General features: G+C 38.0%; 1 long non-coding RNA gene across 2 annotated transcripts in view; it reads left to right on the forward strand.

Annotated features, from left to right (window-relative positions):
• LOC144061384 (uncharacterized) overlaps positions 1-18,100 on the forward strand; it is a 57,421-nt gene that overhangs the window by 21,307 nt on the left and 18,014 nt on the right. For both annotated transcript variants that reach the window (XR_013296173.1, XR_013296172.1), the window contains exon 3: positions 6,054-6,151. This is a non-coding gene — a long non-coding RNA (uncharacterized LOC144061384). The remainder of the gene's footprint in view (positions 1-6,053; positions 6,152-18,100) is intronic.

Genomic DNA, 18,100 nt, shown 5'->3' on the forward strand with positions numbered 1-18,100 from the left:
TGAAAGCATTCTTCATAATTAGATTAGCCTGATGGACTAGAATTCATTAATTATGAAGACATATACACATGGTCCTTAATACAGCACCCAACCACCACCCCGCCCCCCATCCCCCACCCTCTCTGCGACCTCGTCGGCACATTGCCCATTCATCTGTAGTCAGCTGCTGGGCTGAGTTACTAAGTTGTGGTCACACATTGTTCCAACAAATAATGCGAAAGCACGAAAAGGCCAGCCTCAAAGTGATGGCCACAATATGCATTTGCCTTTAAAACTTAAGCAGCGCGTTTAATTTATCGAGGGTGTCACATGGCGGCAGTGAGTAATTATTCTCTGGGTTTAATGGATTCCATGGCCGGAGGGGCGCCTGTCAAGGAGGCGGACACCATCGCTGACCATGCTAGATGCTTCCAGACAACACTCCAGCTTCCTGGAGCTACAGAATGTTGTCTTCCTTGAAACATGCTAAGATTTAGAAGTCACTTTTATTTTGCACTAGTTATATTTATATTGTTTACAGACAAATGTAATGATCATTTAACAGATTATATAATGCCATTCGGTAATCCTGTTTCAGTTTTGTGAAGAATAATGTTGCCTGTTGGAAGTGTGCCTAATTTGTTGAAACTGAGACAACAGTGCCTCTTGTGGTTGCATTGAAGTAGTTCACTGTATTTTTGCTTCAATTGGTTTAAGGCAGGGCGGCACAGTGGCTGACTAGTTAGCACATCCGCCTCTCAGTGCAAAGGCCCACATAATATTGTGTTCTATTGCTATAAAAACATGGAACCTTCCAAAAGAAAAATTAGAGTCTCTTCTTTTTTTTCATCAGGAAAAAAAAAATTCTATCTGTTTCCATTTTGCAGCAATTAGCATTAAATTATAGCTAAGTTTCATCATTATTCACAAATCTATTTAGAATTGTGAGTAATTGAGTTTTTTTTTTCAACATGGCCCTGGATGCTCTCATATACTCTGCTGCCACCTGCTGGCCGTTTTTGTAATAACTGCCATTGCTTCGAGCGTTCTCTTCAGTCCAGAGGCTGCATAAAAGCCATCTTTATGCTCTATCTTAAAAAAAAAGTATTAATACATATTTGGGACCGTGGTAATGTTTAAAATAGAACGTATTTATACATTTTTGGGAACAAATTAGTTAATCGACAAACGATTAATCGACCAGGTGTCCTAAGGTCTTTAAAACATAGTCTAGTCTAGATTTGACTTAAGTTAAGGCCTTAATTGTCCTTGAAATGAAAGGTGATCCTGAAATACATTTTCCCCAAAAATGCCTGAAACCTGATGAACATCATTTCCTGTCCCACTTTTCCTGTTTAAGGTCACAGTAAACTAGAGCCTATCACAGCTGACATTAGTGAAATCCATCCTGAAGTGGTCGCTAGTCAATCACAAATTGACCCTGCCTGCTTGGAATTCAGGCAAGTGAGCACATCGCCAGTGACCGAAAAACAATAAACATTGTCATATTTTCTTTAAATAATTAGACACATTTGTTGTTCACATTTTGAGGATTAGGTTAGGCTCACATTACTGATCACAAAGGTAATCCTTGTGTCCAGAGGCGTTAAAAATCATTAACAGCAAGTATAGTATAGTCACATGTAAAAAATCTAATACCGGTACAACAGATGTATGACAGTGACAAAACCATTGGAATCCATTTATGGTGGACGTGCATATCGTTTGTTGTCGCATTGTTCAATCATTAGACAGATGGTTTAGGTGTCCAGCAGCAGAATGCGACCCAACTGAATTTCTCATTGAATTGTTTCCACATTACACACTATTAATCATGTTACTAATGTGTGACAGGTTTAAGTATTTGTGTCACAAAAAATCATAAATGAGTCCTTCTGTTTGGTTCCATATCGCAGTCTGGGTTATATGTACACAACGTTTTTGGTCACACTCTTCAAAGGGTTGACTATACTGTATCTTGCCATCTGGTCATTTATACTGTAGTTGTACAGCTGTCATGAGTTTACACAGTTAAATGCATGTTATGGGGAATATGTCTGGAAAAAGTGTGAAGCCGCGTCCACAGAGTTCAAGCAGAGTGTAGCTTTTATTCCGAGTCTTAACACACTCCCCTTGAGCGTGGCTTCCAGTCCAGACAAATAAGAGGCCTCGCGCTCCATCTAAACAGCACTGACAGTAACTGGGCCTTTTTTTTTTTTTACATCCATGAGAAATGTCCTATTATCTATTGATTCAGTCTCACGCTGCGTCTCGGTGACTTACGCCTCCGTCTAATTCCCATTACTGGGAACACTGTATCCTTATCAAGGGAAACAATAAGCCACTTGTCGACACAGTAAGAAAATATGAGGAAGCATCTGCCTCATTTAGAGGAACCCATGACTCTGTGGTGAAGATGGTCCCTCGAGATGCCACCCCCCCCCCCCTCCTTTGTTAGTCCTCCCTGTGACCTCTAGCAGAGTGGTGGCGGCCTTGCTGTAAAGGCAGAGTAAATCTGATCACCGAGGAATACATTTAGATATTGGATTTTGCTCTCTCGGTGAAGGTGTTTCTTTTACACAGTTTGATTGATGGAGTGATAGCTCTAATTTGGACAACTTTGAAAACAAATTTTCAAATCATGGATTAATTACATTAATATGGGAGTGTGCATTCACTTGAAAAAAAATCTTTATTCTTTGAGTATTTTTTTAATCTGCTGTTTTACTTAAATTTTTTTCAGTTTTTCTGAGTATTTTTTTCTCTTTTATTTAAAAAAATAAAACTGTTTTTCTAAAAAAAAAATTCAGCTTATTTAAAAGTATTTTTTCCAGTTTTTTTTAATATATATTTTTCTGAATATTTCCCCCCCTGTTTTTTCCCCCAGAATATTGTTACATTATATGCATAATAAATAATACACATCATCCATCCATTTTCCAACCGCTTGTCCTCACAAGGGGGGATGCTGGAGCCTACCCCAGCTGGCTTCGGGCAGTAGGCGGGGTACACCCTGAACTGGTTTCTAGCCAATCGCAGTATACACATCATATCATATGTAAAAGAATTGTTTACATGTAAGGGACCATTTTAAGTACCATTTTAACATTCTTAACAGTACAAGCAGAAGTGAACTAATTCATGTTAGAAACTACTCAATTTAAACACTCTCATCATTGCCAGTGAGAGATTTATAAAAACATTGCTCATTTTCCACAAATGTGCTTCCATTTCACTATTTTACGTCATTTTAAAATTGACAGTTTTAAAGCATCTGTATATTGAAAAAAAGGTAAGATTTTATTAACATTTAATTTTTAAAACAACATAAAATGAACAGTATTATTAACTTTTACTCAATGGTGCAACAAATTTTAGAACAAAAGATAACAGTGATTTACCAAAAAAAAAAATACTTCATGTCTGATTGAATACTTATAGCTCTTGTCACTGTAATATCCCAATTTTCGGTCATATAATCGCCTCGCGTATATTTTGCTCTTTGTAAGGTAATCGATAGGGAGGTTGGGTGACGTTGAAAATATTTCTTGCTTGTTTTTTTTGGGGTTCATCTGATCCATGTGGCCCAGTACTAAATAGTCCATGGACCGGTACCGGACCACACACCGGTGGTTGGGGACGACTGATCTAGACGACTACTGTCGATTTTCTCCGAGAGACATTATTACTGAAACCTCTCTGAACTGCTAATTCATTTCTTTTGTGAAAGTGTTATAAAAATCTTAAGGAAAAAAAATAAAAGACAAAAAAGTCTAGTATGGTGCACCGACAGTTTGGGTAAAATCTGTATGACTTTTCAAGCATATATTTCCTGATAATTTCATTTCAAATTTGAGCAGCTTTTGTACAATGCACAGGTGCGAGACAAGGAGTAGTTTGGCTCAGGTGGGGGGTACACCATTCTCATCTTCCAGCCCTGAAGAATAGCTGTGCTCCCAAGCCATAAAGCTGTCACAGAGATTGCTCTCTATCGATGATGGCATCAACTTTTTTTTCTTTTTTCTTTTTGTACCAAGCACCCCCGTGATGTGCTGCTAGCTTGGCTGTTATCTGCTCCCTCCCTGCTATGTCTCTCTGCTCTTTAAGACAAAGGGTAATAAAGCCATAAATTGTGCGCTCTGTGGAAGGTATGGACATTCTGTCTGGGAGATGCTGTAAGAAGTGCCATAAAGCACCTTCAAAGTCATAGCTAAAGATTTACACTTATTTAACATCCTCCTCTTCTCCTAAATCACAGTGATAAGAGAATTAAGTGATGGGCTATAGGTTCTTTGTCCTTAGTCTATTGATTTTTTTTTCCGCCCCTCAAAAGTATCCTGGACATTATAATTCTTGAGCTTTTTGATGCAGGTTTACAGACTAGGCCAATGCCCTCATTTGATTAAATAGCTAAAAGAAAGGACAAACACTCAATTATGCCTAATTTAGCTTTCGTTTCTGGAAGACTTTTACCGGCACTATAAACAGACTTTTCTGTTGTGGAAAAACCCCTAGCACAGCACAACTGTGATCCCCAAAAAAACCCACATGGATAAAAACTTAGATGACCTAATGCATGTCTGCTTAGTTATCTATGAAAGCTGCATCCTCAGCACGGACTGTTGATCTGACAGCAAGCCAAAGCAAAACATCATACAGGTTTTTTATGTTCTTCTTAAATGGTCCCACACAATGGAGTTGCAGCGAGACACATTTGTTTGCCATTTACGTCTGTAAACACTTTTGTGATACTTATGTGCCAGCACGGTGAGGTCAAAGCATTTTTTTAGTTACACATAAATCTCACAGTTAATCCAGTATTTCTCATTTTCTTCTACATTTGCAGTTTGTTTACACCTACCAATGTTACTGTGATGATAAATATTATAAGGAGTAAACACGTCATCATCACATTGGCATATAGTTTCTTGGCGCCTATCTGTTTCTCAAATATATTAGTCTCTCTCTCTCTCTCTCTCTCTCTCTCTCTCTCTCTCTCTCTCTCTCTCTCTCTCTCTCTCTCTCTCTCTCTCTCTCTCTCTCTCTCTCTCTCTCTCTCTCTCTCTCTCTCTATGTCAATGGGTGAATGTCCTGCCTCATTAAATATGGCGAATTTGCTGAGGTAGCGCAGCAATAAGTTAGCCCACTCATTGGAGGAGTCTATGTATAGCTACTGTACATATCTATGCTACCACATTCACAATCAGTTTTTCACGGTATAGTTTATTGCGTGCGTCACTTTATTGTTTCAATTTAATGCATAACTGACATTGCATTTAGTTCATGTTTGACCAGTTTTCGGTGAGCTAAATTGTGAGGCTAATGTAATTTATCTGCATTTATAGGTTTCATAGTGACAGATGTTGATGATGACAGAGTCCGTATTGTATTAAAAACACAATCCTTGAATCCAAATATAATCATCTATGGAGCTCCCTTCACGAGGCGGCCTTAGCAGTTAGCACTCACTTCAGAGCATACTTGTGGCCAGGGTTGCTGGGTTTGCAGCATGCACTGCCCCCAAAATAACTTAAACAATAAACTTTAGTGAAAATTCTGATGTTCACGTTGAAACTCTATGACTTGGCTCAAATTTTAGCCAAGCTAGTTACAAATGCTTCAATTGGAAACTCGAGTCAAGTCTTGTGACTTGAGTCCCCACCTTTGGTGCCCGGTGTGGTGTATAAAATACTTTCATAATACATTTACTTTATTTCCTATTAATACAAATGAAAATCTACAACATCTTGATTAGCAATTATCTCGTTTGGCTAGCAAAAAAGATGTTTGCCAGCCAAATTCCAACACACTTTTTTGGTTTTGATTACCGTACAATAAAGCAAGCCTTCAGTTTGTATCATCATCTGGAAGATTCACTCCTTCCGTCCAGAAATGCACTAAACAAACAATTTATTTAAAATTATATAAATATTTAAAACATTAATCTATGGAAATTATTAAATTTCAGTGTAGCTCTTGTAGAGAAATTCATGATATGATGTGAAATACCTCACTGCAATACAAATGATGCTGTTCGTCAATCTCACGTTCTGCCTTGTGTGTTTTTATTTCAGTCAAGATATCACGATAGATCTGAGCACCTCTGTAGCCTCAAGCACATTCTTCAGTGTCATCCTTGTGCTTCTCCAAGAACATCAAGCTTTTTCAATTGGTAAGCATTAACATTGTTATTCCCACATTGCTTAACTTGGCTTTATAGTCAAGTGAATTCTGTTTTCCCATGATTTGTAAGTAACTGCCATGACAAAGTTAAAAGCATCTGAAAACCACTTTGTTAATTTATGGCCAATGCTTCGTAATGAATCATAGGGACCTGCATGAAGTTAGATTTATTATTTGTCGAACCGCAGCAGGATGTATGGCCTAACGGAATCTGCTGAGAGGATTCGGTGGGCGCCATAACCGCATTCATCATTCTATAGTGAAGCCATTTTTAATGCGCTGCCACCATTAGCGCTTGTACTTTTCTGCCCATGAGCGGCCCAAACCATCGTCTGACTGTCAGGCTAGAGCTGGATCATTGATCCTATTTGGAGGGTATAGGGTCATTTTCTCTACTGGATTTAAAAATTCATTGCGCTTTTTTCAGTGTTGTTAATTTGTGTCAAGGATCTATAAGTCATTTTTGAATCAGTGGAAAAGTTATTGGACAAAAGTCATTGCTTTTCTTAAACAGCAGAGCCTACTAAATAAAATAAAATATGTTATGTGATGCGAGTTGACTAATAGTAAAAAATAAAATAAATTAGCAGTAAGTATTGTGAAGTTAATTAACTTGTTCCAGATTGGTACATCGTAAAACCTCTTCAAGTTCGTTTTAATGGCCACAACAAATTTAAGTGTTAAAAGATGTGATCTGCTGTATGAAAACTACAATAAACAGGAAATTGTTTGTTGAAAAGTTCCTCCACTAATTCCATCATTTATTATTTTATCATACGAGGTAATTTTCCCCATGATTTATTCTTGTCAGTACAGTACAGTAAGTTCTGGACTACAAGCTAGCACTTCTTTCACTTGCATTTGATCCTCCAGCTAATACAAAGGTGTGGCTTATCCATCAGATTGCAAGGGGGCGCACTATAAAGGAAGCACAAGCGCATCAGGCAGAGCAAAACAAACCAAGTGAGCCCAAATACAGTAGGAGAGAGCGAGACAATTTGCGCCCTCATTATGGAGAAGAAAGTAGCTGGAACCCGGTAGGTAGCATTAAAACACCTGCGGCTTACAGTCGGGTGCGGTTTATACAGTATGTGTAACAAACTCGAGTATTCCCCAAATTTAGCTAGCACGGCTTATAGTCAGGTGAGCCTTGTAGTCCGGAAATTAGTGTAAGTGGTATGCTGGGCAAATGATGTGGCCTTCTCTATTGCCAGCTGTGGCTGACATTTTGTGTGACATCACACATGGTGGTGGTTTTCTTTAACTTTGACACATACTGTATTCATGTCCCCAAAACTTTGAACTGTGTGACGTTTGGTGTTCCACTGCAATGGGAAAGATTGTGAGATTGATTTTAGGTCCTATGTCTTTGATAGAAAGATCATGACTCTCATCCAAAAGACAGAAACCAACCACAACCCCCCAATCCATCCTGTGATCTTGTAAGCGCCGCCCAACATGATCGATAGATGCCATATCTGTCACTTAATTGGAAAACGCCACACACACTGCTGATTCAGATTGCTTTAATGTAGCGTGTGTTCCCAAGTGAGCCAAAACAGCTTGAAGGTGTATCACATCTACAATTGCTTCAGGAGGGCTTTTATGTCTTGTGGCCATAAGTCCACTCAGAAAGCCACGTGATGAGTATTTACATCCCACTGAGATCTAAAGATCATTACCCCAACCATATGCTATTGCCTTAATGGTTAGTGATATTTGTGCGACTGCGTCCAACAATTAATGAGGGAGAAACAGAGCTGGCGTTAACCTCCGGGTATTCCTTCAACGCTACTGCCCCCTTTCTCTGAACCCTGACTGGCCGTCTCAACTGCCCTTCTTCCGTCTTCCCGGTTGAACCCGCGCCCCGTCCTCTCATCCCCCACCTCTAGCCTTCTCCTGGGGGCCCAGTGGAAGTGATTTATCGTAGCGTGAAAAGACTTGTGATGATGCCGAGCGGGGAAGGAGGGGGGCCGCGGGGCCCTTGGCATTGAATGCTTCGGTGGCGTTTGCATGAAGTTCACGGCCCCGCAGCCACGATAAATGTCAAGTGCTACAAACGTCCTGTAAATAAGACAGAGCACTGCCAAAGCCGCAGTCTGCTTATTGACTGGCCACGCAGAAGGTGTGTGTGGCTTCTGTGTGTAGAAACCCAACCACGTCGTACATTTTGAATAAAAGGCAACAAATCTTGGATTTCATAGACACCAGCTATACATGGAGTGGTTATGAGCTTTCCTATGCAGCAGTTTATTTGCTAGCATATAAAAAACAGGAAATGTTGAAGGTGAAACCTGTATACGCATGCTAATGCGAAGACTTTGCATTCTGCACTTTATGAAAGGCTTAAAAGGTATACTTGACTCATTTAGCCATTTTCAGCAGTAAGATAATAGAAAAGATAAGATAATATTGTGTCTATAATTAATATAATAAAATCATTATTTTCATTGCCTGTGCTAAGGAAACAGGTAGCGACCAATCACGACTCAGTTTGCTGACCAAACCCAGAGAACAGGTGAGCCGTGATTGGTCGCTACCTACAGTATTTCCTCAACACTCGTGGTGTCATCTTCAGTCGACAGCAAGTGGAAAAATGAGCTTTGGAGGTATTAATTTATTTATTTCTGATTATTATGAGGTATTAATTGTACGAGAAAAATAGTGAAGTTATCAAATTAATTCTGGACAAAATAAGCTTTTATTGCTGAAAATGGCAAAGCGAGTCAAGTATCTCCTGGTATCTCACTGAGTGGCGAATGCTTGTGAACATATAGTGAATTTTGTGTTTTTGTCAGGGTTCATAAAAAGATTGCAAAGATGTTCGCAGACAAACATGTTAAAAAACTCAAAACCTGTTTTCCGAGTTTGGTCTTGGGACGTTCGCAAGCTGAGCTGTGGTTGGTTGTTACTCGAGCCCTTAGGCACTACGCAAGTGCCAAAATGGCCGCCCCGCTCAGGTGGATAAAAATGAGTGGATTTTGCTGCTTAATTTATATTCCGCAAATGCAATATTAATCAGAATGTGTTTGGGTTAGTATGTAAAATATTATTATAAAGAACAGAATATTTTTGACATGACTTCCCTTTTAAAGTGTATTTTTCAGGACAAAAAAAAAAGGTTGAAATTTTTGTTTTGTTTTAAAGTTGAAATTGAGGTATACTGTGTCATGTTACAGACAAAAAGCGTCCTGTATTAGCTAAGTTGATCAGCTAGTTAACTTCAGTAATGTACAAAACAGGTTAGAAACAGTCAAGGATGATTATTGATACTGTCAGATCAGTTGTATGTTGCTTAGGTTGTAAATCAACAACTACCTGCAAGTTGATCCAATAAGGCCTACTTTTATATCTCATGTACCAGTTCACTTGTACCACCCTTATTTGTTGTCATTTGGAATATTTCTTGTACTGTTTCAGTGCTGTTTCATTACTCGTTTCCACAATGTAGGCATAGGAATAGGAGACGCATTCATCTAGTCCGCAGCCTGGCCAAAAATCAAACAACAAAGACAGAGATTACACTTAGCCTGCTTTAATGAGATGACAAGGTGCCTTTATATAATTCGTAGAAGCCATTTGAGGACTCGTGGAAGTCATTTTGGAACTCTGGCGCAACCTTAAAAGCATCATTTTATTTGATCAGCTTCTTCTACTTCAGAAATTTCCCTGTTGGTGGAAAAAAAACGAGAAGCGAAGAAGGAACAGGGCTCGGCGCTATTAAGAGTTATCTAGGGAAGTACAGTCCCGCATATATCACCGCCCGCCGGTGTCATCCCCCACTTGATAAACTGCATTTCCTGTCAGCGGAGGACACTGAAGGTTACCGCCGCCTATGACAAAGTGCACAACAACCACCCGGCCGGCTTGGTGACTCTTCTACCTGCTGAAGCGACACAAATCATTGGGATAATTCATAATGAGCAGGCATTTATCGCCCCTCAACCGCTTGACGATTCCTGCAGTGATAGCTAAATGCCGACGTAACGACAGCGCTCGACATTTGCGAGGCATCCCGACGCCGGGACGTGCACTCGTGCTATTACACGCACTGACAACACGTGGTGGTATGCAAACATTTGCCTACATGCACTCAGCTGATTAAACAGGTGCATAAATTATTGCCCTTGTCACATTTTTGATATAAAGGCGCCGCATTGTTCCTCCCTCCATTGCTCACAAACATCACTGGGAGGGAGCGTGGCCTGCTGTATATCCGAGCCTCAGCAGGGACCATAAGCTGCATTTGTTCACCAGCTCCAGACACACTGAAGCAATTTATGAGCCTCTGGCTGCAGGCTGATTAGAGCGGTGCTTGTAAAATGTATTTTGGCATATATGCAGGGTTTTACTGGAGCTCCCCCTGTCACACATACATCATTGAAAGAGCGAGATGAAACAAGAGCAGCCAGGGGAGTGGCGCTGGTGTCGAGAGAGGGCATTGTTTCCTTCTCGCAGGTCCACCATTTTGGAAATAGTTAACCTCAAACTGTCAACACTTTCTTGGGAGTAACAATGGATGTGATTTGATAATTGTTTTTAGTGGTTCATACGCAGCCGGACATCTGAGCTTTTTCTTTGGTGCATGTTTTGTGATGCCACTGCAGAATTTTATTTTGGCTCAGAGGAAAAGTGTGACAATAACCCTACGGTCGGGAACTAAAGTTAATGTAAGGTTTAAAGTTCAGTACAATATGGGCAGAACAATTCAATTAAAAAAGCGCAATTGCTAATGACAGGAATGAAAATGACTTCAGAAGCTTGGCAATAGATGACACATTTTTAAAGTCTATTATCGTACGTTCCATAATGTTTCTGACAGTTGTGCTCAAAGGAGTGAGTAGTTTCGCACTTTTATTTTGCTTTATTATAAACGGATTGACTACTTATTTTTCTGTTTGAATAAAGTACTACCTTGCTTCCCTTCACTGATATTGTGAATGAAACATGCTCTGTACAGTTACCACTTGAAGCAATTCAATTAAGTTGGTCAACAATTCTCTTTTTAAACTTCAGTTGGTTTGAAAATTCTCTTTTTAAGAGTGTAATTCACTTAACATTAAATTAAATTAAATATTAATTGGGGAAAATGAGTTTTGTAACCAGAGCGACTTGGAAGTAAACCTGCATCACAAAACATTATGTTCTTTCAACCTTCCACTGTAAAACTTGTAAGATTTACTTAAAAAAATTCTCGCAAGTATTTGCACTCACTTTGATTAAGTATGTTTCACTGCTTTAATATTAAGTATATCACACACAAAATAATTAAGTAACATTTACATGCAACTAATGATTACATGTGGTACTATATTAAGTAATTCTTACTAAACGTAATTAGAAAACTTCTTACTTGTAATGTAGTAAGATTTAGTCATTGTAATTAGGTTATAGCCATTGCCAATTAAGTAAATCTTAAAACCATGAAATGATTACCAATATGAAACAAATAAGTAATTGTATACATTTTTCTATTTGACTTTACTTAATTACACTGAACTCTTAACCCAATATATCTAAGCACTTGTTACTAAATGTATTTAAATAAATGTTACGATATATATAGTCACCTTTTCACTGCAATTGTTTATTCAAAATGTTATGCATCAATCCCTGGCATACGTCAATATGGCATGTATATTTAAAAAACAAAAACAAAAAAACAACAACATACCTTCTGTATCTTTAAAACACAAATGACTTAATTTGTGCAATCTTATTTTGAGAGTTTGGTAGATTGTTTGGTTCTAAAACATTAACACTGAAAATTTAACAAACCAGTGCCTCAAAATTAGGCATTTCAAGTAACACTGTTTAACTTTTCATAGGAGACGTGTGTATGAGTGTCTGTGTGAAAAGTGAGGTGTGTCAACAGTCAGTGATATTGTGTGGGCACGAATATTTGTGTGCTACCAATATGCAAGTGTGTGTGCAAGTGTGTGCATTGTGTGGGATGTTTGTGTGCCATCAGTGTGAAACAGAGCAATTGCAACAATTGAACAGTGGCTCTGGATGCTGAACCTGTGCACTATAGGTTTTATAGTATAACGCATGTCTATGCAAGACCAAGACAAACAGGTGTTGAAAAGGGAAAAACTAAATGAACACAAGAGGATGAGTTACTGTGTGTGCGTGTCGTGTTGCTTTCACGACAGCAACTTCACCATTTTGGAGGAGATCTTGACTGTATCAAGCTAGAGGAAATGTTTATAAATGCCTCAAAAGTGTAGCACAGTGCAGTGGGGTAGGCCAGGTTGCATGCAGGCTTTAGCGGTGTTGCCACGTTGTTAGTATATTCTGTCCTTCTAGTAGGATGGACACATCAACTGGATTGTCTCCCTCAGCCCCATGGACCACCAGGACATCGAGGGTTTGCTCAGCTGCACCACTGCGGTTATCCTGCTACATGCAATAAACAACAAAAAACAAATAAAACTGTTTCAATCATTTAGACTAATTTCAAATGAGCTTGTGTGCAATAAAATCATGCTTTACCCAACAATCTTCGAAAAGGTCCTCTTCCTTCTCTCCAAGGTACAGTATGAGAGCGCGGATAACTGCTTTACGTCTTGCATCAGTGCTTAGGTTCAGATTAATAATTGTCACAATACACAATACTTACAGTATGTGCTAGGGCTGGGTATTGATTCCAATATTCTCAATCAATTCAATATTGATTCACAAGAGTTCAGTTTGATTCAGTTTAGATTTAAATAAATTCAATCAACTTAATATGATATTGATTAATTATGGAACATTATTATTTTTTTAATATCAATGACATGACAAAAACTCCACAAACATTGAATTCCAAATTAAATTTTGCGAACGCAGTAACTGCCTGGTTAAATTATTTAGGTTGTTAATTCATGAAAGTAACGTGTTATAATTACCTAAGTATTTAACACTTGATAGTGTTAAAACATTGACATCAGCAAGGATGAGATGAAATTATTTTTATGATCTAATTCATTGTAAATATAAATTTTAAAAAAATTCAGAATTGTTTTAAAGTGCAAAAAGTCAGGTCTTTCATAAATTTAAGAAAATACTTTAATTCATGTGAACAGTAAATTTCAAGAAAACAGTAAGTAAATGGCTTGTAAAATTATATTTTGTATGAATTTTTAAAGAGATATTGTATTAAAATACTTAATTCATGGTTTTATGAATTGATAGACTTGAGAAGAAAAACGATTTGCAGAGCTATAAGTGGAATAAAAGAACATACAAGGCCATTGGAAGTTAAAGGGATATGTCACTTTGAATGGTGTTTGGTTCTATTTGGTCAGGTGGTATGCTATAGCCATTCAAATAGCCACAGTGTTTTTCCATCTGATCTCACCATATTACATAGCGCCTACCTTAATGCTAGCAGTGATGATGTCATATAATGTTAGTCAAGACATAATGAAACCACCAGATATCACCATATTGCTTGTCGATTGTGAACCAAATGTCTTGAAGTCCCAACATAAAATACTATTACTATTACTATGATTAGAACTTTTTGAACCTTAGTGGATTGCCTAGACTTTAAAATTTTGCCTTCAAAAACAGGCTCAAATTAGGCTAAAAACATGGTTCCAATGTTATTTTTACAAAGCAAAAAGTATGTACCGAGCAGTATGGTAATATCGGGTGGTTTCCTTATGTGTCTTTTGGATACTTTAATCTGGGCCCCATTGACCTGCATTACATGACATCACCATTGCTACCACTGCGGTACATGTTGTGTTAATATATTAAGTTCAGACTGAAAAACACTGGTTTGTTGAATGATGTTTGGTTCTATAAGGTGATATGCTATGGACATTCAAAGATAAGATAATGTGCAACAGTATTTGCTATGAATGCATACTGTACATATGGAGTACTGTGTTGAGAGTAATGGTGTCTCCTTGAAAAAAATTTAACCGAGCACACCTGACTCAGTTTGCTCAGGAGAGGCCTCAGCTTGGCTCCCATGGTACCTCCCTTGGTCTTCATCATGGCAATGAGCTTTGGTGTGTACAGTTCCAATCTGGACCAGAATCTGGACAGGAATCACACATATCACAAACAAAGCACAAAAAAAAACAGTTTGCTCTAAGGGCACAGTTTCAGGATGATATTGAGATAGATGTGAGTGAAGTGCACTCCAACCCTTAAAGGAACAAGGACAATCTGAGTACAAGCAGGGTAGTGACCGTGATTGACTGGTGTGAAAATGTTCAATTCTAATTATTAGAAATAGTAGAAATTATTAGTAATTACAATTTTAAATATAATAACTCAATGTTTGGAAAAAATATTGCAATATAATTGTTAATAAATTTTACTTGCATTTAGATCATTGACTTTATAATTGTAATTGACATGCATACAATCTCAACGTACTGTAATTGTAATCGAAAAATTTAACTGACCCCAAACCTAGTGCGGACGTATGCACCACATCAAGTTTACTTAAAGATGATTATGCGTAATAGTTAATAGAAAACAGATCACCATGTTTGTTAAAATCATTTATGGGCTTCACCATACAGCTCAAACATCAAACACTTCAGTGATATCCGAATATTAGTATATCAAACAAATTAAAATCAACATAGTCAAACTGCCTCACTGGCAAGTTAACAACATTAGCAAGCTTGACAGGTGGACAGATTAACAAGAGATAGTCAACAAAAAGCAAGACTAGCATTAGCGCTAGCGTTAGAGTAGGTCCAAACATCTGTCACCCGACTTATCTGACAGTCTACTGTGTTCAGGCAAGATGAGTTTTCTGTTTGAAGCAGTTGACGCTTGTGCGTTAGCGCTAGCTCACACAAACACACACACTGGATAATTTAACTACTTAGTCTATCTAGCTACAGCAGCCATCTGGCTGGCAGGACAACGTTTAGCTGTCAGTGGAATTTTGTCTTTGTTTATCCTCATTTCCTTAGGTAAACTGGGTGGTGACATGATAGCTAAAAATGTGGTGACACAGGTAATAAGATGGCTGGCTCGATCGTTTTGGCGCCTTTTGGTAATTAGGCGCATCCAGGAACTGAAATGTTGGTCATGCAGGGTAAATGCAGACATTTATAACCAAGTCAATGATTAGTTGCACTTACCTGACCAACGACTACTGCCTGCAGAAGAGTAGGTCCAAACATCTGTCACCCAACTTGTCTGACAGTCTACTGTGTTCAGGCAAGATGAGTGTTCTGTTTGAAGCAGTTGACGCTTGTGTGACTTGGCCAGTGAGCATGCGCATTCAAACAGGCTCCCATTTGGAGTAAAATGTACTTAGGATTTTTAGTTATATGAGCTGTGTCTATTAATTGTGTAAATATTTAAAAATAATTCTAAGTAAATTGTACTCATACTCAAATATTGCTGTTTATTTATTGGATGAATCAATTGTGTAATATTTACACAATTTTATTATGTTTTTGTCAAAAGATAATATTACAATGTAGATATTATGAACATTTGGTTGATACATTTTACAACACCACAAAGTTCGATTTTACAGTATACGCTCGTCCTTGTCCTTCATTCGAATTCCGATTCCTGGCCTTCGACAGTAAACACGTCTTTAAAAAATAAATCTTCCTCAAAGTTTTTTACTGTTTCGGTCTTCCACCAGCATCTGTGAGTTCTTGCAACCTGTCACCCAACTTTCAACATGATTTGCTGCAGCTTCATCATCTCACCAGAACAATTGCATTAACAAGTGCCGGAAGGCCTTGTTGATACCATGTGAGATCTTTATTGAATTAGAATTATTTGACAACAGGCTCTCTCATTGTTCAAATTTGTGGGCCTTATGCTTGGCCACGCTCCACAGTCACATGGAGACACGGGTGGGGTCATTTCTCGTGTGCTTGGAGGCCTACTGTATGTAAGTGAATATTCGCTTTGTTGCACTTTAAGATGAATTCCCTTGAACAAAACTGCACTGTTGTTTTCATAAAACTTTTGGCCACTGTCTAGAACATGATTTATTTTTCTGTGTTATACTCTAATTCATGTCTTCTGTGATAGGCACATTCTATTTAGTTGAGGTAATTGCATATATTTGCTGGCTAAAATGTTGAGCTGTAACTCAAAATGGAACTGATCTATGAGAAATTATATTAGTTACATCTGTGTTTTTCCTGCCTACAAGTCAACATTTCTTCTTTCTTTTTCCTCCCGGCTCTTCCAAAATTTGTGTCTGACCTATTGGGTAATGATGACTGGTAAGTGTACTTACCAATTTGAACTAGTGCATATGAGCTAACTTCTGTCTGAAGTCTGTTTTTTTTTTTTTAACTCTTGTTTGACAATGATCATAATCGTGCAATGACTGTAAATGCCTAATGTGGAATAACACCCAAATAGTACACTTATTAGCAATGTAATATTTTTCTATAGTATGCCCATTGGCCAGCCACAATAGATGTTAAAATAACATTTTATTCATTCACATGTGTGATTTCCCATCTGCTAGTTGTTTTTCAGAGTAGTGTTACAAATTCATTGTTCTTGTTTGTTGTACTGTTGTACAGTTGCACTATAAATTTCAATACCTTAGTATTAGAGAAAAATCTGATCTCTCTATTCATTTACTACAAGCTCATATACAGTGGTTTGATTGGCTTTTTCAGTGTTCAGTAAGTGAATGCTTTTAGATTTGCTTTAAAAACGTGAACAGTTAACATACTAATTACATACATGGGTAATGTCCAATAAATGGATATTTCTCATTGAGAAATGTATAAACAGTAAATGGGATTTTTGTTAGTTAAAGAGAAGCTAAGAATAGAACATGGCCGTATATTGGTTTCTTCTGTCAATAAATGTAGCTAAAAATGTTGAAAACTATTTTTCATTTTATAAGATGTCATTGAAAGAAGCTAGCAAGGTAACTCGCATCCAGCTACTGATCTGAATAAATGACTGGATAGCCCATAGGCCAAGCCAAGACTTTTGAAGCCGCAAGGCCGCCATATTGTTTCTCAGCATACGATCCTATACATTTACAGTATCGAAATTGGAGAACATTTGAAACAGTACTTAGTAGAAACAGCATGATCCATGATGTTTTAAATGTGTTAAACATAAACAAGAGGACTTCAGACATTTTACAACTTGCCTTAAATACATGTATAAATGACATGCTTAATGATGTTTACAATTGTCTAATCTGTACGTATACCGTATAGTTTATACAGTACTCATTTCGCGAGATGGGAGGAGCAAGATGGCCGCCCTGTGACTTCAACAGCTTGCACGAGCGTGTATGGACTATCGGCTATCCAGTCATATATTCAGATCAGTGCAAACTATTTAGACATAGTTTCTCTTTAAGCCGCTAGCTTGATTATATCAAACTGAGTGCAACAAATTGATAACCCTTTTGGTTATGCTAATAAAGGACATTCAAATTTTACGCGACCGCAGTGCATTTCACTTGACATTTGTTAAGTATCTTATGCCATTCCATTTTTGACAATTGAGTGTTGGTTAGCGGTATTGGCAAGCGAGTCCACCGTAGGAAAAAAACAATTACTGTGACCACGCTATCCCTGTGCATTAGTGATATTTATGATCCTTGTGTAAACGTAAATTAAAGTGAATAGGAAACGAAGTTCTCTCTGGGGTGTCTTTCATGTCATGCCAGTCAGTAATTCATCGATGCAGAAACCCGTACAGTTTGCATGATAATGCCTTTGCGTGGCGAAAAACATGGCTGATGGAACAAGACAATCTTGTATGCAGAGAAGCAGCGAGCGCCCTGCGAGAATCAATAAAGTGCATGGGATTTGGGATTTATGGTGACATCCTATCGATCAATTAGGAGCTGACTGCTCAAGGCGGCACGACTAATGGATGGATGGATGTTCAAGGCACTCAAAGATGCCAATAGGTATTAAAAGTAAATCAGAGGTTAGATGGAATTACTGTACATCAGATTTCACAC

The sequence above is a fragment of the Vanacampus margaritifer genome, chromosome 12 (genome assembly GCF_051991255.1).
Source record: "Vanacampus margaritifer isolate UIUO_Vmar chromosome 12, RoL_Vmar_1.0, whole genome shotgun sequence".
Taxonomy (NCBI): Eukaryota; Metazoa; Chordata; class Actinopteri; order Syngnathiformes; family Syngnathidae; genus Vanacampus; species Vanacampus margaritifer.